Below are 24,321 nucleotides of genomic sequence, written 5' to 3' on the forward strand. Positions count from 1 at the left end.
CTGTTTCCTCCACCTAGAAGGCCTTCCTGCTCACCCTTACTTTTTGACTACCTTGTTACCATGAGTCCCTAAGACCCAGCTTAAGTTTCATCTCTTCTGGTCAGACTTGTAAGATTTCTAACCCCCTCCATACCTCAAACTAAAATAGATGGCCGTGCTCTTAGCTCCCATAGGATTCTTTGTCCTCCTCTATCATGGCATTCATCACACTGTATTGTAATCTTCTTACCTCTTACACTAGATGGTCAACTTTTTGAATGTCCTTAAGCTCTGCTTGACATGTGCCTGGTCTCAAAATATGTTAATTAAATAAATCAGTGAACTGATAAATTGACATAAGTATATCACTTAGCGTTTTTATAAGCTGTAAAATTCTATCAACTGGAAATTTTTTCACTGACAACTAGAATAAAAAATTTTCCTCCAGAAAATTGCATAATTTAACAAAATTTAGAAAAGCAGGGAGAAAGGTTTATTAAAATGTGCATCTACATGATTGATTGATTGATCCATTAAAAATGTCTCCGGAGGGGTGCCTGGTTGGCTCAGTTGGTTAAATGTCTGACTCTTGATTTCTGCACAGGTCATAATATCAGAGTCATGAGATTGAGCCCTGCATCAAGCTCCATGCTCAGTGTGGAGTCTGCTTAAGATTCCTCTCTCCTTCTCCCTTTGCTCTTCCCTCCACTTGTATGCACTTGCACACTCTCTCTCTCAAACCAATTAAAAAAAAAAAGTCTCCAGAAAGTTTGTGATAATGGGGAAACAATGCAGAATCTAAAACTTTATGCATTATATGATACTAGCTGGGGAAGGAGAAGGGAAAAAATTAGAAGTACATCAAAAATTGACAAGTTTCTCTGGATATAAAATTGTGTGTGGTTATTTTTATACCACTATTGTCTACCTTTTTCAAATCTTATACAAAGAACAGATGTAAGTTTTAGAATTTAATTTTTGTATTGTTAAAAAGCCACTAACTAGGATGCTTGGGTGGCTCAGTCGGTTGAGCATCCAACTCTTGGTTTCAGATCAGGTCATGATCTCAGGTTCATGGGATTGATGCGGGCTCTGCACTCAGAAGCGAATCTGCTTCAGATTCTTTATCTCTCTCCCGCTGCAGCTCCCCTTAAAAACAAAATGGTTGCCAAAGGGGCAGCGGGGCGTGGGGGTAAGCAAAATGGGTGAACAGGATCAAAGATACAAACTTCCCGTTATAAAATAAATGAGCAATGGGGATGTATTATACAACAATGGTGGCTATACAATATAAAATTGTATTGTATATTTGGAAGTTGCTAAGAGTAAATCTTAGCACAAGAAAAACAAATTCATTACTTTGTATGGTACCAGATAACTAGACTTATGGTGGTGATTATTTCCCAATGTATACAAGTATCAAATCAATGTTCTACACGGAAACTAGTATGTTATGTGTCAATTACATTTCAGTTAATACAAAGAGAATATTCAAGGGCCTCCCACAAGTCAATGAGAAAATCTCAGGAAAAAAAAAAAAACAGTAGAATACACAAAATACAGGAGTTTTATAAACGGATGACACAACTTTACAAATGGATGACCAAATGGCCAATATGCCTAAGTAAAGTCTTTAATAGGGAAAACATTTATTGAAACAAGACTGTGTTACAAATATACCAGGTTGGCTAAATCTTAAAAAGTCAATAAATTACAAGTGTTACATGTTAAGCAACAGGAACTCATACACCACCAGTGTGATTAAAACTTAATGTAGCCACTTTGCCAAAGTGTTTGGCAATAGCTATTCAAAGTGAACATATTCATAGCCTTTGCCTAGAAACTGTGCTCCTAGGACTATACACAACAGAAATGCATACATATGTTCAATAAAGCATATATATAAACCTATTAATAGTAGTTCAATTCACAGCTCCAAACTACCAATTCAAAAATCCATCAACTGTGAAATGGAAGTACTGTGTATTTTTTTTTAAGATTTATTTATTTATTTAGAGAGCGAGTGAGAGAGCACATGAGCAGGGAGAGGGACAAGGAGAATTTCAAGCAGACTGTGCATTGAGCCAACAAGGGCTCAGTCTCCCCACCCTGAGATCATGGCCTGAGCCAAAACCAAGAGTTGGTTGTTCAACCAACTAAGCCATCCAAGTGCTGCTATGGTATATTTATAAAAATGGAATATTATATACAGCAGTAAGAATGAACGACAACTACATCAACAATGTTAATAGATCTTACAAACATAATGTTGAGCTAAAGAAGCCAACACACCAAAATATATATGAGTCCCTTTCTAAAGGTTCCAAAATAGGCGAAATTGATCTATGATATTAGAAATCAAATTAGAAATTACCTTCAGGGAAGAGGAAGGAGTGACCTGGGATGTCTAGGTGGCTCAGTGGTTGAGCACCTGCCTTCAACTCAGGGCGTGATCCTGGGGTCCCAGGATTGAGTTCCGCATCAGGCTCCCTGCATGGAGCCTGCTTCTCCCTCGCCTAATTCTCTGCCTCTCTCTCTCTGTGTCTCTCATGAATAAATAAATAAAATCTTAAAAAAAAAAAAAAAAGAGGAAGGAGTAACCAAGAGGAGATACAAGGGTAGGCTATGGGTGCTAATGTTCTATTATAATCTACATGGTAAAAATATGGGTCTAATCCCTTCGTGAAAACAGAACTGTCCATTTATTATATGTTTACTTTTCTCTTTGTATATTATACTTCAATAAAAATGTCTATTAAACAATTACTTTGCCAATGTGGAACAGATGGCTTTGGGCTATTCTTTGCCTTCAGAGGCAAGTCTTGAGAAGAGTCCATCACAATTATAATAGGCCAGCCTAGATGCAAATCTGAACCTAGCATGGGGAAACTACTCAAACCTCAAATGAGGAACCATCTATTTTTAAAGGGGAGCGAAAATCATATTCTTCAAAAATGTCAGTGTCATGTGAGACAAAGAAAGGCCATGGAAACATTTCACATCAAAGGAAACTAAAAAGACACAACAGCTAAATGGAATACCTGCTTCTAAGAAAAAGGAATAAAATTATAAAAGGTATTATATTGATAAATCTAGACAACAGACAGTAGTATTTTTACTAAATCTACACTGTAATATTTAGACATAAGGAGTCACAATGAATACAACTTCTTCTCAAATGGTTCAGAAAAAATATTTCATATATACATATAAAAAATATGAATCTGGGTAAGGGATTTTAGTTGTGTTTTATGTATTTTTCTTACTTAAACTTAGAGAAAATATGCAACAATAAGAATAGAATTTTTAATTTTTTTAAAAGGGAATAACTAAAAATTTTAAACGAGGGGAGGATTTGCCTTACTGAATATTAAAACACATTGTAAAACTAGAGTAGTTAAAGTCTAGTTAAACTTAAATTTATTATTTGTTAGCAAAGGATGACAAGACTAAAAACATAATAGGGAAAATAGAAATAAATCCAAACACGTGTGAGACTCTAGTACCTGATATAAGGAATATTTCACATCACTGAAAAAAAAAAAAGGCTAATTTAATTTAAAAATAAAAAAATAAAAGTGCTAGAGTAGGGCAGCCCTGGTGGCTCAGCAGTTTAGCACCACCTTCAGCCCAGGATGTGATCCTGGAGACCCAGGTTCGAGTTCCACATCAGGCTCCCCACATGCAGCCTGCTTCTCCCTTTGCCTGTGTCTCTGCCTCTCTCTTTCTCTGTGTCTCTTATGAATAAATAAGTAAAATCTTTAAAAAAAAAAAAAGTGCTAGAGTAATAAGCTAGCCAGTTTAATAAAGCTACCTCGTGCATTATGAATTCTAGACAAATAAAAGAATTAAATGCAAATGCACCCACTTGGCACATGTATACATACAAGGAAATATTAATTTTAAAAAATTCTAACAGTCTTGTAGAAAAGGACTTTCTAAGCATGGCAATGCAAAACCAAAAATCAGAAAGGAAAATGTAATTGCATAAAAGTGAAAACTTCAAAGGGCAACTGGGTGGCTCAATCAGTTGTGTCCAACTCTTGATTTCGGCTCAGGTCCTGATCTCAGGGTTACAGGATAGAGCCCTGTGTCGGGCTCTGTGCTCAGAGGGCAATCTGGTTGAGATTCCCTCTCCCTCCCTCTCTGCCATTCTCCTAGCTTGCTCATATGCTCTCTCTCTCAAATAGATAAATAAAATCTTTTTTTTTTTAATGGAAACTTTCATATAGGAAGAATAAAAAGAACATTAACTGGGTTGAGTTATAATTCATCAATTAGGAAAAAATTCAACAGCTATTACACAGAAAAAGGGTAAATGTCTCTAACATACAAAGAACTACAAATCAATAAGGGAAAAAACACCCAAATAGAAAAAAAATCCAGGTACTCTAAAAAAAAAAAGACCAATAAACATAAGAAAATATTTTCAAACTTACTAAATCTAAGTAATGCACATTAAAGGAATTTCATATTTTTTCATCATCATAAAAGATGAACCTGGGGGAGCCTGAAGAAACATTTTACATAATTATTTCTCAAATAATAAAGCCCGTGAATCAGAGAATATATCTTGTTCACTACTGTATCCTGACACCTAGCAAACTGGTGTGCTAATAGACACAAATATCTGATGACAAAATTATGCTATACACATATTATGACATAGATCTATATTTATTACCATAAAAAGATATCAAAGAAACATCAAAATATGTGAGGTAAAACTGATAAAACTGTAAGAAGAAACAGATGATTCCTCTACTAAGGTTGGAGACCTTAACACCCCTCTAACAGAAAGAAAAAAAGGGTCAGGAGGCAGAAAATCAGTAAAGACAGTGCTGAATTAAACAGCACCACCAATCAACTGGACATAATTGACAGACTACTTCACTCAACAAAAACAGATAACATATTATTCTCAAGTTCACATGGAATATTCACAAAGATGGACCAGATTCTGGGCCATAAAACACATCTTAACAAATTTAAAAGAATAGAAATCATACAATATTTGTTCTCACCAAAATGGAGTTAAATAAGAAATCAATAACAGAAAGTTAGCTGGAAATATTCCAAGTACTTGGAAATTAGATAAAACACTTCAAATAACACATGGCCAAATAAGAAACATCAAGAGAAATTAAGAAATGTTTTTAACTAAATGAAAAATGAGAATGCAACTTAAAATTTTTTTTTAATTTTTTTTTTTATTTATTTATGATAGTCACAGAGAGAGAAAGAGAGAGAGAGGCAGAGACACAGGCAGAGGGAGAAGCAGGCTCCATGCACCGGGAGCCCGACGTGGGATTTGATCCCGGGTCTCCAGGATCACGCCCTGGGCCAAACGCAGGTGCCCAACCGCTGCGCCACCCAGGGATCCCGCAACTTAAAATTTGTGATGCAGAAAATTCCCTTAATATTTACAAGGAAATTAATAGCATTGAGTGCAAACATTAGAAAAGAAGAAAGATCTAAAATCAATAATCTAAAGTTCCAACTTAGGAAACTAGAAAAAGAAGAGCAAATTAAACCTCAAGTAAGCAGGAAAAAAGAAATAATAAAAATTAAGGCATAAAGAAAGAAACCTATAGAGAAAAATGAACAAAATCAAAGCTGGTTCTTTGAAAAGATCAATGAAATCTATAAGCCTCTAGCAAGGCTAAGAAAAAGAGAGAAGACACAAAAGACTAAAATCAGAAATGAAATAGGACATCACCACAGATCCCATGGACAATAAAGGATTATTATGGACAATTCTAAGCTTGCAAATTCGATAACTTAGATGAAACGAAGCAATTCCTTTAAAGACACAGTTTGCCAAAACTCACACAAGAAATAAACAATTTAAATAGGCCTATATCTATTGACCAGAAATTGAATCAACAATAAATAAACATCTAAAAAAGAAAGCATCAGGTTCAGATGGTTGCACTGTTGAATTCTACCAAACATTTAAGGAAGAAATTATACCAATTCTCTACACCCTCTTCGAAAAGACAGAAACACAGAGAATATTTCCTAACTCATTCCATGAGGTCAGCATTACCCTAATACCAAAATCAGACAGACGTTATTAATGGTACTGGCAAAAGAGAAGACAAATAGATCAATGGAACAGAATAAAGAGCCTAGAAATAGAGCCATATAAATATAGTCAACTGGTCTTTGACAAAGGAACAAAGGCAATACAACAGAGCAAAGACAGTCTTTTCAATAAGTGTTGCTGGAAAACTGGATGTACACCTGGGGGGGTGAGGAAAGGAGATAGGGGTATCCCTGGGTGGCTCAGCGGTTTACCGCCTGCCTTTAGCCCAGGGCATGATCCTGGAGTCCCAGGATTGAGTCCCACATCAGGCTCCCTGCATGAAGCCTGTTTCTCCCTCTGCCTGTGTCTCTGCCTCTCTCTTTCTCTGTCTCTCGTGGATAAATAAATAAAATCTTAAAAAAAAAAAAAAAAAAAGAAAGGAGATAAACGATCATACACCCTTCACAAAAATTAATTCAAAATGGATCATAGATGTATTGGAACACAAAACTATAAAAGTCCTAGAAGATAACATGGAAGAATACCTAAATGACCTGTAGCATGGCAATGACTTTTTATAACTGGTGAGCTAGACTTCATTAAAATTAAAAACTTCTCTGTGAAAGACAATGTCAAGAGAAAGAAAGGACATGCCACAGACTGGGAGAAAATGTTTGCAGAAGACACATCTGCTAAAGGACTATCCAAAATATACCCAGAATGTTTAAAACTTAACTATAAGAAAATGAACAACCTAATTTTAAAATGGGCCAAAAACCTTAACAGACTCACCTCACCAAAGAAGATATAAGGATGGCAAATAAGCATATGAATATGTTACACATATGTTATCAGGAAGAGCTAATTAAAACAATGAGATACCACGACATATCTATTAAAATGGACAAAACCCAAAACACTGATAACACCAAATGCTGACAAGGACATCAAGCAATAAGAACTCACATTCATTGCTGATAGGAATGTAAAATGTTACAGCTACTTTGGAAGACAGTTCAGCAGCTTCTTACAAACTAAACATACTCTCAGCATATTATTCAGCAATTGTGGTCCTTGGTATTTACCCAAATGAAATAAAAACAATCCACACAGAAACCTGCACACAGATGTTTATAGAAACCTGCACACAGATGTTTATAGCGCTTCTATTCATAATTACCAAAACTTGGAAGCAACTAAGATTTTCTTCAGTAGATGACTGGATACATAAACTGTAATACATCCAGACAGTCGACTATTACTCAGATGCTTAAAAGAAATGAGCTATCAAGCCATAAAAGATATTAGGGAAAACTAAATGCGTATTACTAAGTGAAAGAAGCCAATCTTAAAAGGTCACCGTTTATCAAACTGTATGATTCCAATAGTATGATATTCTGGAAAAGGCAAAACTACAGAAACAGTAAAAAGATCAGTGTTTGTGAGGGATGGAGGCAGTGTGGGTAACGGATGAATAGCCAGAGCACAAAGGACTTTTAAGCAATAAAACTATTCTCTAGAGCATTATAGTTGTAGATACATGTCATTATACATTTATCCAAACCTCCAAAATGCACACCATAAGTGAACCCTAAAGTAAACTATGAACCTGGAGTGATAATGATTTGTCCATGTAGGTCTGACAATAACAAATGTGTACCACTCTGGGACAGAATGTTGATAGTGGGGAAAATTCCGTTTTGTGGGGCAAGAGGTATATAAGAACTCTGTCTCTCAATCATGCTATGAACCCAAAACTGCTCTAAAAAAAGTAAAGTTTACTGACTATACAGTTTGAGGAAGAGAGAATAGCATGAATACAATTTACCCATCTGTAGGTATATATACTGTATATACACATACAGTTACACTAATATACAAAAACATTGTCTAGAAGTCCATGCTAAAGGTGGAACTAAGAAAAATAAATAAAAGTGGACCTGAAAGATGAAATGTCATCTTTTCTTTATATTTTGTACTTTATTTAAATTGTTTACATTGAACCTCTTTTAAAATAATATTCAAAAATAAATTGCTCAGGGGGATCCCTGGGTGGCTCAGCAGTTTAGCACCTGCCTTTGGCCCAAGGCGCAATCCTGGAGTCCCGGGATCCAGTCCCGCGTCGGACTCCCTGCATGGAGCCTGCTTCTCCCTCTGCCTGTGTCTCTGCCTCTCTCTCTCTCTGTATCTATCATGAATAAATAAAATCTTAAATAAATAAATAAATAAATAAATAAATAAATAAATAAATAAATAAATAAAATTGCTCAGATAAAAAATTGAATACAGGAAATTACAAATGTGCTTGAAACTGCTTGATGAAGAAACCTACAGAGAGGACAGTCTATTACAAAATTCCTAAGCAACCTCTGAGAAATAGAAAATGCTGAGACAGTACTTTTTCCTTTTTAAGATAAACAGTTTTATTCTTCTGGTTCTTCAAGACATCAGATTCAGCTATTTAGTCATAAAGAAAACATAACTTCCTCAATGCAATTCCCTAGGGCAGCTCTGGCTGAATAAAACAACTTGGAGGATATCCCTAGTTAATTCATAATTTTTGTTTCTCCTTAAAATAGTAGTAAGATTTGGAAAGAGGAAAAGGAACAAATTAATAATGGAGTCCATTCAGTCTCTTAAAATGTCTTTTTTTATACTTGTATAAGATAAGCCAAGGAAAGGCAAGACAAACAGTACTTTGAGTTTAACTACAAATGAGCAAAAAACACAAATGAAACCACAATGAACTTTAAGAGTAGTCCCATTATCTTTAAAAAAAAAATAAAAAAAAAGAGTAGTCCCATTAAAAATTCTAAACTATACACACCCACAACTTCCCTTTCCAAAAGCTTTCCTGATATTTTTTTAAATGAATTAAAATTCATTCTCTCTCAGGTATAAAATGATGATTTACCCGTTATCTAGTATATTTCAATCACTTCTTGGCCTTTTAGTTAAGATCAAGTGTATCTAGTATCTTTCAGTCTCTTTTGTTATCCTAAATACTTGGCTCCAGTGAGCAAACTAAAATCTTGTTTAGTTTATGTATGTCAGAGCCTTAGTCTGGAAAACCATTAAAATAGCGCTCTTTGAAACTTCCAAACACATTTAAGAAGGGATTTATGGTAAAAAAGAAAAGGGGATTTTTTTTTTAAGAAGGGATTTATGGTTTTTTCCTAAACTTTAGAGAAATTAGTAACTTTTTTCAACTAGACTTCATTTTTTTAAAGATTATTTATTTATTTATTTATTTATGAGACACAGATTGAGAGGCAGAGACATAGGCAGAGGGAGAATCTGGCCCCCCACAAGGAGCCCGATGTGGGACTTGATCCCGAATCCTGGGATCACGCCCTGAGCCGAAGGCAGACACTCAACCACTGAGCCACCCAGGTGTCCCTCAACTAGACTTTCTTTTTTTTTTTTTAGACTTTCTTTATTAATGCAAACTACAATAAATCTTATCATCCACCAGTCCCATATTTCTACTCACTGCTTACATTCTGACAAATCCATTTTAATTAAAAAACAGCAGTAAAGAGGAGAAAGCTCTATTTTACTTTATCTTCGTAAACATAAAGCTACCAGATGGGGTGTATTCCTAAATTTTACTGTTAATGATGTGAAAAGCAGAGTGAACATTAAGCAGAGTTCTTTTGGAAAGCAGAACTACAATATTTGATATGAAAATCATCGATTGAGACCCAGATGTCATTTTTAGAGAGTCACTTTTCTAACCATAACTGTGCATTAAGACAGTCGATAAATTATAAACTGATAAATGTAAAGGGTACTCAAATCAATGTCCTTGAAGGGCAGATGAAGGTAATCAGCCTCTCCCATATAGCAATAGATAGAAGAATATTTTATCCACTGAGAATTTAAAGCCAAGTAAAAGCTCCTGACAGACAGAACTTTAGGGACTGATTCTACAGAATATATCTCAGTCACACAGTACAACTGACAAAAACACTGCAGACTTACAGGATTTGCGTATGCTTAGGCATCTTCTCCAAATGGTATTCTGCAGCAAGATGAAATATAGATATTGATTTAGAATTTTTATGTGCTTTTAGCTATACCATCAAATAAAATGAACTGTGAGGTCCATTCTAAGTTTTCATCTACTGTAACCTTTTCTACCTGCTTGCATTTTTAGTAACAAATATTAATCCCTTGTCTGACCTTGAACGTCTCTCAATATGTTGGTCTGTCATCTCTGCTTTTATTTCTTTCCATCTCAGTTCTTTGTCTGCAGAAGCATCAATTACTATATCCATTTCTTTGCCCTCTTTTCCTATATTTGCCAATTTTCTATCTTCATACACTAAACTTGTAGTCTAAAAATGTTTATAAACCCAGCATGTTTATTTCTTTTAAAAAGTCACAAATTCGAAGAAAGGGAGAACCCTGAAAATATTTATTTGGATTGTCCTCTTTCAGAGCTAAGGGTTAGGCAAAGTAAATGGCAGTAAGAGATAAAGATAAAAAGATAGAGCAAAGGAACAGCAACATAAAAAGGGTAGGACTCACATATTCAGAAACTGGCTTTTAAAAGAGGGATAAAAGAGCTGATAGCAAAAAGATTAATAAGGGACTAATAAGATCGTTTTTGCTCAAGGATATATATTATAAGCATTCTTAGGACTCCTCAGGAACACACCCTCCAGTTAAAAACACTAAATCAATACACAGCTACTTTTATAGTGATAACTCAAATAAAATTTACTACTTATGCATTATTCTCTTGAATCTAAAAATTAAAAAGAAGAAACTAAGTACTGAGCATTTATTTACTCTCATTTACCCTCACACATGACTTCTATCCAGGTCCTACAATCAAATACCTCCATTTGTACAGCACAGAGTATTACCCGTTCACAGACTATAAAGTCATCATCATAACAATCTAAATGGGATATAAGGAGCTTAAATGACTTCAATCATTTACTTTAAATTATAGTAATAAGTATTAATGATATCTGGGCTGTTTTAAGCATTCCTTGATCTCCCTGATCTTATCTCTAAGAAGCATATACTTACTGTAGTTTGATAAATAAATTTTTAATTATGTCAAGTAACCTCTGGTGGGTCCCAGATAACTATGAATTGTTGGAGCTTCCATACTTTAAAATGCAACTTTACAAATGGTTAAATATGCAGTCTGCTTATAAGAAGCAACAATTGAAAGATGTCAGAATCTCAGGATTAAAAGGGAATTTATAAACTATCTAGGTAACCAGTAAGTAGTAATATAAATAACATGTCTTAATCATTTTCCCAAATAATACATTCCAATCTATCTGTAATCTCTCCTAACCTATGAACAGTGAAAGCAAGCAGTGAAAGAAAATGTGTAAATTTAAAAGATTGAAAAAAAATATCACTCCCATCCTCAGGAATCTATTCTGCTGTCTTGTTCAAACTCACTCACTAATCATTAATTGGGTTCAACCACCCATATAATAGCGAGCTCTCCTTTACAACATGCTAGCCAAGTACATTCACCCAGTCTCTGAGTGAACACCTCCAAACAGGAAGTTCAGTACTTAACAAGCTCCATAGGGAGCTAAAAATACTGCTGTAAGTTTAAAAGGCTGACACTATTTTAAACTATTTTTCTTTACTAATATAACTGTTCTAGAGTATCCATATAGCTACATTATTCCAGCTAACTTTAAACAACTTCATTTGCTTTAAAGACATACAAAACCAGGATGCCTGGATGGTTCAGCGGTTGAGCATTTCCTTTGGTTCAGGGCGTGATCCCAGGGTCCAGGATGGAGTCCCACATCAGGCTCCTTGCAGGGAGCCTGCTTCTCCCTCTTCCTGTGTCTCTGCCTCTCTCTGTGTCTCTCATGAATAAATAAATAAAAGCTTAAAAAAAAAAAGACATACGGAATCAAAGGTCTGTGTCATTTCCAACTGTTGCTGGTTGCGTCTTCTGAAACTAATCTATTAGATAACCCATCAGATATTTAAAGACCTCCAATACCTTTACCCCCTCCCGCTGCATCATCTCTTTCCACATTAAATATTCTCAATTCGGGCAGCCCGGGTGGCTCAGGTGGCTCAGGTGGCTCAGCAGTTTAGCGCCGCCTTAAGCCCAGAGGGTGATTCTGGAGTCCCCGGAATGAGTCCCACATAGGGCTCCCTGCATGGAGCCTGCTTCTCCCTCTGCCTGTGTCTTTGCCTCTCTCTCTCTCTCGTAAACAAAATCTTTTTAAAAATGTATAAATAAATACATATTCTCAATTCCTTCAATTAGAAGACTGCTATATGAGTGGTAATGAAGGCCTTAATTAGGGTATCAATAAAGGGATGAGAAATAAGATATAAGCAGAAAGCTGACATGGTAGAACTAGTAACATCATACAAATATATGAATGTTTATGTACTCACAGACAGGAAAGACTAAAGTGACGGGAGAGTTCAAGTCTGATTATTTAGGATAATTATGCCATTAACTGAATCAGGTAATCCAAGAGGAGAAGGGGAAGGGGAAGATGGGAAATTCAGTTTGAGACACACTGATTTTGAGGTTTGTTTAACAAGTAAATATGGACAAGATCTTTTCCAAGTCCCATTCCATTAGTTACTTCTACTACAAAAAGATGCATCTAGGCAGCCTGAGTGCCTCAGGAGTTCAGCACCGCCTTCAGCCCGGGGCTTGATCCTAGAGACCCAGGATCGAGTCCCACATCGGGCTCCCTGCATGGAGCCTGCTTCTCCCTCTGCCAGTGTCTCTGCCTCTCTCTCTCTGTCTCTAATAAATAAATAAAATCTTAAATAAAAAAAAAGCATCTGGGATCCCTGGGTGGCGCAGCGGTTTGGCGCCTGTCTTTGGCCCAGGGCACGATCCTGGAGACCCGGGATCGAATCCCACATCGGGCTCCTGGTGCGTGGAGCCTGCTTCTCCCTCTGCCTGTGTCTCTGCCTCTCTCTCTCTCTGTGTGTGATATCATAAATAAATAAAAATTAAAAAAAAAAAAAGCATCTATATTATTGAGACTGGTAATTATACCTCATTCAAACACAAAATATCACATTTATTCATTCATAAAATATTTGAGTGGTTACTTTTGTAAGGTACTAGGAGATACAATGAGCCATGAAACCCAGTTCCTGTCCCCATTAAACTTACATTCTAAAATGCAAGATGTTTATAACTAACCAGAACTTAAGATGTAATGTGGTTATGTCTCACAGTAGAAATATAAAATGTTATAATTATTAAGAGAAATATTTTTCCCCTTTCCAATGAGAACATTCACATAGAAAAATATCACACACAGTGGGATTCTTCAAATACAAAGACCAAGGACACACAAATAATATAAATCTTACTATTCTGGGTGTAAATAAGGATAACACTAGCCATATTTCTTAGGAATGAGTTAAAGTACCCTCAACAATTATATCTATTGTTAAAGATTAATGCTTGAATTGTATCATTAGTCAAAAGAAGAGCATTGTTTAAAATGTTCACAAACACAATTGTTTTGGCTTACAAATGGAATTGTTTGATGTCATTTTTCTCATCATTTCTAATTTTAAACAGTGTATCAATTTGAAAACAGAGCTACAGATGTAAAGCTTTACAAAGATTTTTTTAAATGCATATTTTCTACCTGATATAACTGTTCTAGAGTTCTCTATAACTATATATTATGACAGTTTTAAATTATTATGGCTACTTTAGTCATTTTACCAGAAAATTTATTTTGCAGAAAGAGTCTATTAAAAGTAGATTAGTAGAAAATTTTATTTTAAACTGATAATCAGGGCAGCCCAGGTGGCTCAGCGGTTTAGCACCACCTTCAGCCTGGGCCATGATGTTGGAGACCCAGGATGGAGTCCCCTGTCGGTCTCCCTGCATGGAGCCTGCTTCTCCCTCTGCCTATGTCTCTGCCTCTCTCTCTCTCTCTCTCTCTCTCGATTAAATAAAATTTTTTTAAAAAATAAATTAAAACAATAAACTGATAATCACAGGGAAAATATAATACAAATAACTTTGAACACATGATTTCATTATAGATCTTTAGCATGATTTCATTATAGATCTTTTGCCTAAGGACGTAAAATGGCAAAGAAATCTTTAATTGGTCAGTAAATCTGTTGTTTGAGAGAGTATCAATATAGTAATACCAAAACTATCATAAGTGTTTTACAGGAGACATTAGATGAGTAAATATATTGATACAGGTTTGAATCAGAATTCTCCCTGCAGGAAAAGGAGATACAAATATGAACTGATAGAAAGTGAAGATGAACTCTGTGGTTTTGAATTTGAGTTCATATCCTTTGAGTGTGTGTGTGTGCATCTGTGTGCCCATTTAAAGACCTAAAAGCAATGATATTTCAGTAGCAATGAGTATATTCAGTGCCAAGCCGTGGTTTCTGAGTAGCATTTCCCACCAAGTTGAAAGAGTATTCCATGGTAGAATAGCTCATTCCAGGCTTCAAGCAGTGAATATACATACAAGGTGAGCCTGGAACGTCTTATTGTACAAAAAAATAAGAATATGCCAACCAATGTGGACATATGCAAAGGCCACAGAAACTGGCTTGAATTTGACTAATCCAATTTGAGGTAATTTAATCACCAAAAACAGTAATAGTGGGCACCTGGCTGGCTCAGTTGGTGGAACACGGGACTCTTAATCTTAGGGTCATGAGTTTAAGACCCACTCTGGGTGTGGAGGCTACTTCCGAAGAGAAAGAAGGAAGAAAAAGAACAAGGAAGAGAAGGAGAAGGAGAAGAAGAAGAAGAATGGTAACAAACTTATAACAGATAAATTAAAAAAAAAAAAAGAATCCTTGTGTATATAGTGATACTAAAATAAAAGGACAGAGGAAAAATAGCTCTTCTTTAGAAAAGATAGCCAGCAAACATATATAGGACTGAGAGAACTGGAAAACCACTATCTGGCAACCACCAGTGCAATGACTGACTCAGGCGAGCATGATCCATGACTACTAAAACCAAGGATAAAAAAGAGAATTGTTGGAAAACAGAATATCCAGTAATCTCAAAGTATTACCTACACAGATTACTATTAAGTTCACATGGGAAAAGATAGCATTAGGATGTAGAAATCTGGGGCACTTGGGTGGCTCAGCGGTTAAGTGTCTGCCTTCAGCTCGGGTCCTGATCCCAGGATCCAGGATCGAGTCCTGCATCAGACTCCTTGTGGGAAGCCTGCTTCTCTCTCTGCCTATGTCTCTGCCCCTCTCTCTCATGAATAAATAAATAAAATATTAAAAAAAAAAAAGAATGCAGATCTCTGGTTAACCTAAGAGATTGATCTTTGATCTTAACATTACCAATAATGGGGTAAACTGCCATTATAGTCTTCCTGAAGTGGTGAAATGGAAAGTTAACAATATCTTCTATGGAACATCTTGAAAAAAACTATTTAACCTGAAATTGTATGGATACAATCAAGACAAATTCATTTTGTGAGGCATTCTACAAAACAAAATGGCCTGGACTCTTCAAAAATGTCAGTCTTGAAAGACCAAAAAACAAAACAAAACAAAAAAAAAAAGAAGAAGAAGGAAGAAAAAGGTGAGAATTGCTGCCGTCGCCTTGAGGGGCTGCCCCCCTATCAGGCTGGCCTTGGGGCACACAGATCCCTGTTGAACTGAAGGAAAACTGCTTCCCCACAGCCCCAAGCAGCACCATCAAGACCCAAAGGAAGTGAGGGCAGGGCCTGGTTCTGGGCTTTACTGCCTTGCATTACCCTGGGCAAACATTCCGATACCATGCCTGGCACACACACATAGTAGGTACACACAAAAAGGACCAATAGGAATGCCTGGGTGGCTTAGCAGTTGAGCATCCACCTTTAGCTCAGGGTGTGATCCCGGGGTCCTGGGATCAAGTCCCACATCAGGCTCCCTGCAGGGAGGCTGCTTCTCACTCTGCCTGTGTCTGCCTCTCTCTCTGTGTCTCTCATGAATAAATAAATAAAATCTTTAAAACACACACACACACACACACACACACACACACAGGAAAAGGAAATTTCCTAAGAAAATTCATAATCTCTGATTGGAAGTACTTTTCTTAAGCTTTGTTTATTTGAGAGAAAGTGCAAGCAGGGGACTGGGGGTAGGAGCAGAGGGAAGGGGATAAGCAGACCCTGCACTGAGCACAGAGCCCGATGCAGGGCTTGATCCCAGGACTGTGAGATCATGACCTGAGCAGGAATCAAGAGTCAGGGCGCCTGGGTGGCTCCATGGTTCAGCATCTGCCTTTGGCTCAGGTCGTGATCCCTGGGTCCTGGAATCAAGTCCCGCATCAGGCTCCTCTCAGGGAACCTGCTTCTCCCTCTGCCTAACCTCTTTGCCTCTCTGTGTGTCTCTCATGAACAAATAAGTAAAATCTTGGGCAGCCCGGGTGGCTTAGCGATTTAGCGTCACCTTCAGCCCAGGGCCTAATCCTGGAGACCCGGGATCGAGTCCCACGTCAGGCTCCCTGCATGGAGCTTGCTTCTACCTCTGCCTATGTCTCTGCCTCCCTCTCTCTCTCTCTTACTCTCTTTCTCTCCCTCTCTCTTTCTCATGAATAAATAAATAAAATCTTAAAAAAAAAAAAATCAAGAGTCAGATGCCTCACTGACTGAACCAATCAGATGCCCCAATTAGATTTTTTTGGGTATTTTTTTAAAGCTATAAGGGACATTACTGATAAACATCTGAGTAAATTCAAAATTTTTATTATGGCCTATACTATCAGTATTATCAATCAGGTTTAAGTTATTTGGGTTTGCACATAGCATTATAGGTATATAGGATAATGTCCTACATAAAAGTTCATAGGAGATATATGATGAAAAACTTTGGAGTGAAGTGTCATGATAACTCCACCTTAGTTTCCAATGGTTCAGCAAGAAAAAGAAAGCACACCATATGTTATTTAGAGAGAGAGAAAGCAAATGAGGTATAATGTTAACAAGTGAATCTAAGTAAAAGATATACAGGCATTTGTCGTACTATTCTTTCTGCTTCTTTATAGGTTTGAAACTTTCAAAATAAAAGTTGGAAGAAAAAAGTAGGGTGGAAATTAAATTGACTTTCAAGCAGCTGAGCAGACTTTAAATCTAACTACTTCTTTATCCTATCCATAAGCACTAAAAGCAAACATGAAGTTCAAAAAGTTTTGGCTAAAAATAATTACAAACCAAGCCACAATTAGTTTCCTATTATAGCTGTAGACTAAACATAATCTCTGATGAAAATGCATTAAAAAAGGACATGTGTTAACTCATCTAGGACAATTATGAATCAGCAAAACTATCTTACATAATACTGACTCCAAATCCAAATATGACTAACCAAATTTTTCTCCAATTGAGATCTTTTAGATATAATGATATATAGTTTAGTTTAGTTATAATTAAAAATGTTGTCACATGGGACACCTGGGTAGCTCAGTGGTTGAGCATCGCCTTTGGCTCAGGGTGTGGTCCCGGGGTCCCAGCATCGAGTCCCACATCGGGCTTCCTGCATGGAGCCTGATTCTCCCTCTGCCTATGTCTCTGCCTCTCTTTCTGTGTCTCTCATGAATAAATAAATAAAATCTTTAAAAATAATAATAAAATGTTATCACAGGTATAATTTCAGATCACATATCTGTAACAATAATAAGCACAAATTCTGTACAGGAATTTTGTTAACCTATGCACATACATCATCTCATTTAATCCTTAAAGCAACTCTATAATGCAGATACTATTATTATCCTCATCTCACAGATTATGGGGAAAAATGGCTTGGAAAGACTAAACTTCTACAAGGTCATACTGCTAGTTAATAACAAAACACACCTTGAGTCTAGGCAATCTGACTCCAGAGCCCATGCTCTCTGTTCTACACATTCTACTTCTTCACTATGAAATGTAAAATTTTAAAAATAAACTGATTGTATTGATTCATATCTATTAAAAGGAGACAGTTCAAGGAAAAGACAAAAGCATGTCTTCCTCCCTAATACACATCTAAATTTACATACACACTAATTGAATGAAGTTAGAATTTAGCCAAATGCCCAATTTATTTCCAAATCTCACATGAAAATAAAGATCATATATAATTGTACTACTCAGTTACCTATTCATATATATGGTTGAATGTTACATAGAAATTCAAAACATACACCAACATATTTCCAAATGCTTTATCCCTGCTCTCTCAAGGAAAAAAAAAAACCTGAAAAAATTGATTTCAGGTACACCATTCCTCAAATATACTTAATTCAAACAATGACATAAAAGAAAAAAATAAGAAATTAACCTTGAAAACTGATGCCACCATAAAAAAAAAATATTAACAAACAAATCATGTCCCAGCAAACCTGATCACCTTACAATGTTCTCTCAGTAACTGTACCATTACCCATCCAGTTACATAACCCAAAAAGCAGTGGTGCCATCACCTTTCTCTCCCTCATTCCTCACATCCAGCCCATCATCTGGTCCCCTCTCCTATATAGTGCTAAATCCATCCACTTCTATCTTCACCACCATCTTACCCAAGATATTATCATCTCTCATCTGGCCTCTCCCCATCCACACTGCTATCCCTCTTGTAAACAGTTTTTCCTCTGTATAACATCAAGTCCTTTCTTTAAGCACTTACGATAACTGGAACTTTATTTTTTATTTTTTTGAAAAATGCAGAAAAGACATTTATTACCAAACTATAAATTAGAGGAGGTGGATGGGGTGCAGTAGGAGGAGCTGAGTGGTCACGTTTTGGGCATCTGCTCCTTCTCTCTGTCCTCCTGGGCCTGGATCCTGAGCTCCTCCTGCAGGCGCTCCCAAGCTCGGACCACCTTGGACTGCAGGTAGAAGGAGCCACCCACGGATTTATCATTCACCTTGAACAGGTGTTCGTAGTTCTGTGGGGGGGGCGGGGGGGACGACGACACGGTGAGAGGGTGTGTGGTCTCTGGGTTACAGAGGCAGAGGAAGCTTTTGGATCTCCTCCGGGCTCAGCTTGGAGACATTGAGAATCTGCTGGGCCTCTTGGAGGCTGAGGCCAGACAGGTTGGAGGCAGCTGCAGACTGGTGTCCAGCACCAATCCTCGAGCATGAGCTGCTGCCCGGCTGGCTGCAAACTCCTGCTGCAGGGCCCGGGCAAAGGCCCTGCCCACCACCTGCACCCCCATCACAATGATCTGGGCCAGGTATTTGGCCATGCTGGCCGCTCTGCCTCAGGGTTGCGGGCTTCGGCTTCCTGGCCCCGCAGCCCCAGCTCAAGGGCCGATAACTGGAACTTTAAATTTCTTTGAACATTTGACTTATGTCTGCCTTCCCAGTTATGCAATACTTTCTATGAGGGCAGAAAATGTATTTACTCACCATCTATTTCATCATTATGACCTAGGAGAATGCCCAGTTAATAAATAAATGCTAAATGACTGAATGCCTGTCAAAGATTGCAAATTTATTTATAAACAGAAAGAAATTGGTTATGAAGTCCACTAACCATCATAAGGAGTACTTTATTTCATCATTTCTACATCACATATTTACATTTTGACTCTGAAAATAAATGCATCTTATAGTTGATGATCTCTGTTTAGTTGACAGTATTTTTTTTTTCATAGTGGTTCATAAAACAAAGGTTTTATCTTGGAATTTTTTTTAATCTCATGATTTGAAAAAATGAGTAAATCTACAACATGCCTGGTCCACTGAGTTCAAACTTGATAACGTAGCCTCCCTTCTCCTTTGGCCATCACACTACTCCCAATATTCAATAATTAACAGAGCTTCCTGGTTCTTTCACCAACAGCTATCAAATCCATTCCTTTCTTCCAGTCCCACTATAATAACATTAGATCTATCTAATTCCTCCTTGCTTTATATCTGAACTTTTGTCATAGCTTCATTCATTTAAACACTTGTTTCTAATTCAACCAATACTGTGCACTTGTGTGTACAAGGAACTGAAGATACAAAGCAGTCCAGTTATCTGTCCCTCCCTCTCTTCTTTCTCCCCTACAATTCAGAATTTTCTTCTATTCCTCAAGCTAGAATCACTTTCTTCCCAGTTTCTACCTACCGAAACTATTGTCACTACTTTAGTTCTAGATTCAATCTCATCTTCTTCATTAAATCTTTCCTAGTTAATCTCTCTTTTCAACTTTAACATTCTAAAACACATAAAATCTAATATAGCTAATTGGCTGTACTTGCTGCTTCTTGAAGGCAAAGTTTACATCCCATACATTCTGCTATAGTGTAAGCTCCCCAAGAGAAGGGACTTTTGTCTCCTTTGTCACTGTTTTATCTCCAGCAACAGATAACAGATATCATGTACCAAATAACAATTGCTTTTAAAAGTACTAATTGGATTAATGTTTCTTATATAATCCAGAGTAGAGAACACATCTTTGCAGCTGTGGTACAGTAGGATGAGTCAAAATAAACTGGACTAACTAAGTGACTTGAACTGTTTGAGCTTCAGTTTCTTGACCTGCTAAATGTAAACAATGTTCACAAGCTCACTGAGTTGTTGTATTGATTAAATGCAATAATGCTTTAACGGGGCAGTCCCAATAGCCCAGCGGTTTGGTGCTGCCTTCAGTCTGGGGTATGATCCTGGAGACCTGGGACTTAAATATTTATTTAAATAAATAAAATCTTTTTAAAAAAAAAAAATGCTTTAACAGCACCTAGTACAGAGTTGAGGAGAAGAGGATGCTCTCAGTAAATGTTTTGATAATTTTCTGACAGTTAAATTGCAAGACATATTTGATAAATGCCTACAAAATGAATAAAATCTCAGGAAAAATATTAAAAGTTTGAGTAATGTCTAGCATCTTATCATTCATCCAATCAAAATTCCATGAATATAGAAAAAAAGACTGTCTCTTCAACAAATGGTGTTGGGAAAACGGGCCACATGCAGAAGACTTGAGACTTCTTCAAGATAAAAAGTTTATGCACAGCAAAGGAAACAACAAAACCAAAAGACAACCAACAGAATGGGAGAAGATATCTGCAAATGACATATCAAATAAAGAGCTAATATCCAAAACCTATAAAGAACTTATCAAACTCAACAACCAAAGAACAAATAATCCAATCAAGAAATGGGCAGAAGACATGAACAGATATTTCTCCAAAGACCTACACGTGGACAATAGGCACATGAAAAAATGATCCACGTCACTTTTCATCAGGAAAATACACATCAAACCCAATGAGATACCACCTCATATCAGTCAGAATAGCTAAAATTAACAAGTCAGGAAATGACAAACATTGGCGAGGATGTAGAGAAAGGGAAATCCTCTTACACTGTTGATGGGAATGTAAGCTGATGCAGTCACTCTGGAAAACAGTATGGAGGTTCCTCAAAAAGATGAAAATAGAGCTACCCAATGACCCAGCAATTGCACTACTGGGTATTTACCCCAAAGATATAAATGTAGTGATCTGAAGGAGCACCTGCACCCTAATGGTTATAGCACCAATGTCCACAATAGCCAAACTATGGAAAGAGCCCAGATGTCCATCAACAGGTGAATACATAAAAATGTATATATATATATGAATACTATTCGGTCATCAAAAAGAATGAAATCTTGCCATTTTCAATGACATGAGTGGAACTAAAGGATATTATGCTAAGCAAAATAAGTCAATTAGAGAAAGACTATTATATGATCTCACTCATGTGGAATTTAAGAAACAAAACAGGATCAGAGAGGAAGAGAGGAAAAAATAAAACAAGATGAAATCAGAGAAGGAGACAAACCATACGAGACTCTTTAATCATAGGAAACAAACAGGAGGGGGAGGGGTAATGGAATGGGGTAACCAGATAATGCACATTAAGAAGGGCACCTGATGTAATGAGCACTGGGTGTTATATAAGACCAAGGAATCACTGAATTCTACCCCTGAAACCAATAATACATTATATGTTAATTCACTGAATTTAAATTTTAAAAAATTAATTTAAAAAAGGATTCTATGAGTGAATTACATCTGAAATATATATATTCAGCTCCAAATCATAGTCATGGCTGAAACCATTTCAGATTAATTAGGAATAATTCCAATTTGACAGGGTATATAGGTAAGTAATATTTATATTTACTGACATGTATAGACTATATTTGACTGCTTAAAGAGGAATGTAGGGCAGCCTCAGTGGCGCAGCAGTTTAGCACCACCTGAAGCCTGGGGTGTTATCCTGGAGACCCGGGATCGAATCTCACATCGGGTTCCCTGCATGGAGCCTGCTTCTCCCTCTGCCTGTGTCTCTGCCTCTCTCTCTCTCTCTCTCTCTCTATATATATATATATATACATATGAATAAATATATAGAGAGATATAGATATAGATATAAATATCTATGAATAAATAAATAAAATCTTAAAAAAAAAAAAGAGGAATGTAAGTGTCACTATTAGGATTTCCACAGTGCAATAATCAGAATAGAAGAAAAGCTACAGGCTCATTTGAGTTAAACAGTCCCCATAAAGCCAGGAAGTACAAAAATTTCTGTCTGTGAAACATAAATGAACAGCACCTAATGCTGTTTTACCAGATTTATCAAAATATATAACAGTATACCAAAAACAATTACAACAAAAAAATTTTTCAACATACTTGCCTTCCTTTCACAGAAAAAGAGCATTAGTTAAACGGTTTTTAAACTTTTTTTACTACATTATACAATTCCTTATTTTGGCTATTGTTTACCTTTAAACAGTTACCAAAATTTATGGAGAATGAGCTGATAATTCAATACAGCATCAGATTATTGTATCAATTAGAAACCCTTCCTTGTTCAGGAAAGAAGATTTATTAATGTGTAAATTGGAACATACATAGACTTTACCTTTCAAGGCTTTTCCAATCCCTCTGGGTACTTTCAATGACTCATAATCTCATAACAAATCACAAGCCAGCTAGAAGGAAAGAGCATTCCCTTGTGTCCATCTGCTATTAACGGACACTAAATCACTGCAAATTCCACAGGGGGGACACGCTCCGACTAAGAATGGGGAGGGGAAATCCCCCCCTAAGTAATTCCAACACAAAGAGCCCTTAGGACAAAGTATTCTCCCCTAACTATAGGGTAGCAGCAAACCTCTGTGGGAAAATAACACAAAAGGAAAACGTAAGCCAAAGAAATCTTAAGAAATACAAACTCTCTAAGCAGAGGCATGCGGAGTTGACCACTGACTCTCAGATTCACCCGTCATCAGAAGAATGTATTCGAACCTCCAACCATGTGGATGTGGGTGTGGATGTGGGTGTGGATGTGGATGGAAGCGCTGGGATGAGTGAGAACCAAGTCAAGTGAGTGGACCTTAACGACTGGATGGAAAGGCGTGAAGATACTCGGGCGAGTGTGTTAAGGTCTGCAGCGGTAACGAAGGCCAAAAAGGAGGAAAAAAGGGTTGTTAGGAATGAGAAGGCAGATCTTGAGAATCTAATGTTTGTTTTTCACTTCTTTTCTTTTTTTTTAATGGGGAAAAGGTTATAAACAGACGCAACAGTTTAGGGGCCAAGAGGTCGTCTCTGGATTACAAGCAAAGCCACAAGGGGGGCAGCTGCCCACAGAAGGTTTATGGTTAGGTCTGGAGCCCAGGAAGGGCGAGGGGTCACAAAACAAATCACTCTAGAAAGTAGATGAGGGAGGCGCCAAAAGCCTCAGCCTCAACGGCTGGCCACAGGACCTCCACAGAGGGCAGGGTTCCCCTCACCCTCCCCCCAAAAAAACCGATCTTTTGGCGACCAGAGACACTAAGTCCCAACCTTCTCCTGACTCCGCTCCACTCAAATCACCCCTCACCGAAACAGAATTGGAGACGTGTAAAAAAAAAAAAATGTGCAGGAGACACCAACCCGGGAAAGGCTCCAGCTCTAGCAGCAGCCGCCCCAAAAGCAGCCCGTCCACACGCAGACGTTCCGACCTCGGCGCCGCAGCCACAGGCACCTGAGCTCCCCCGGCCGCCGTAGTTAAGAGGAAAGGCCTCCCCTTCCAACCCAGTAAGTCAGACACTTCCGGGGCACTAAATCCTTCCGATTGGCCGTAGCAATATTAGCGCCAACAGAGCCACGCTCCACTTCAGCCTTCCCCGCCCCCCGCCCCCCGCCCCCCGTTCCCCACCTGAAGCCCTAGGTTACCAATATGGCAGGCATAGAGCCAAGGGAACGTATCTTGCCAGTAATTAGTGTCTCTGGTAGATAATCCTCACTACGCCGGCTTTGAGGTCCCGCTGGACAATTGGACTTCAACTCCCAGCGTGCCACGCAACGCCACGCCCTCTCCGGTAG

The 24,321-nt window shown here is 37.4% G+C and overlaps 1 protein-coding gene and 1 pseudogene across 5 annotated transcripts in view; both read right to left on the bottom strand.

Annotated features, from left to right (window-relative positions):
• Positions 1-24,018, bottom strand: part of ATG4C (autophagy related 4C cysteine peptidase) — a 166,269-nt gene extending 142,251 nt beyond the window's left edge. For all 5 annotated transcript variants that reach the window (XM_041771207.1, XM_041771209.1, XM_041771210.1 and 2 more), the window contains exon 1: positions 23,890-24,018. The gene's annotated coding sequence lies outside the window, so the exon portion shown is untranslated. The remainder of the gene's footprint in view (positions 1-23,889) is intronic.
• LOC121500928 lies at positions 18,970-20,464 on the bottom strand (annotated as a pseudogene).
• Positions 24,019-24,321: the final 303 nt, after the last annotated feature.

The sequence above is a fragment of the Vulpes lagopus genome, chromosome 10, assembly GCF_018345385.1.
Source record: "Vulpes lagopus strain Blue_001 chromosome 10, ASM1834538v1, whole genome shotgun sequence".
Lineage (NCBI taxonomy): Eukaryota > Metazoa > Chordata > Mammalia > Carnivora > Canidae > Vulpes > Vulpes lagopus.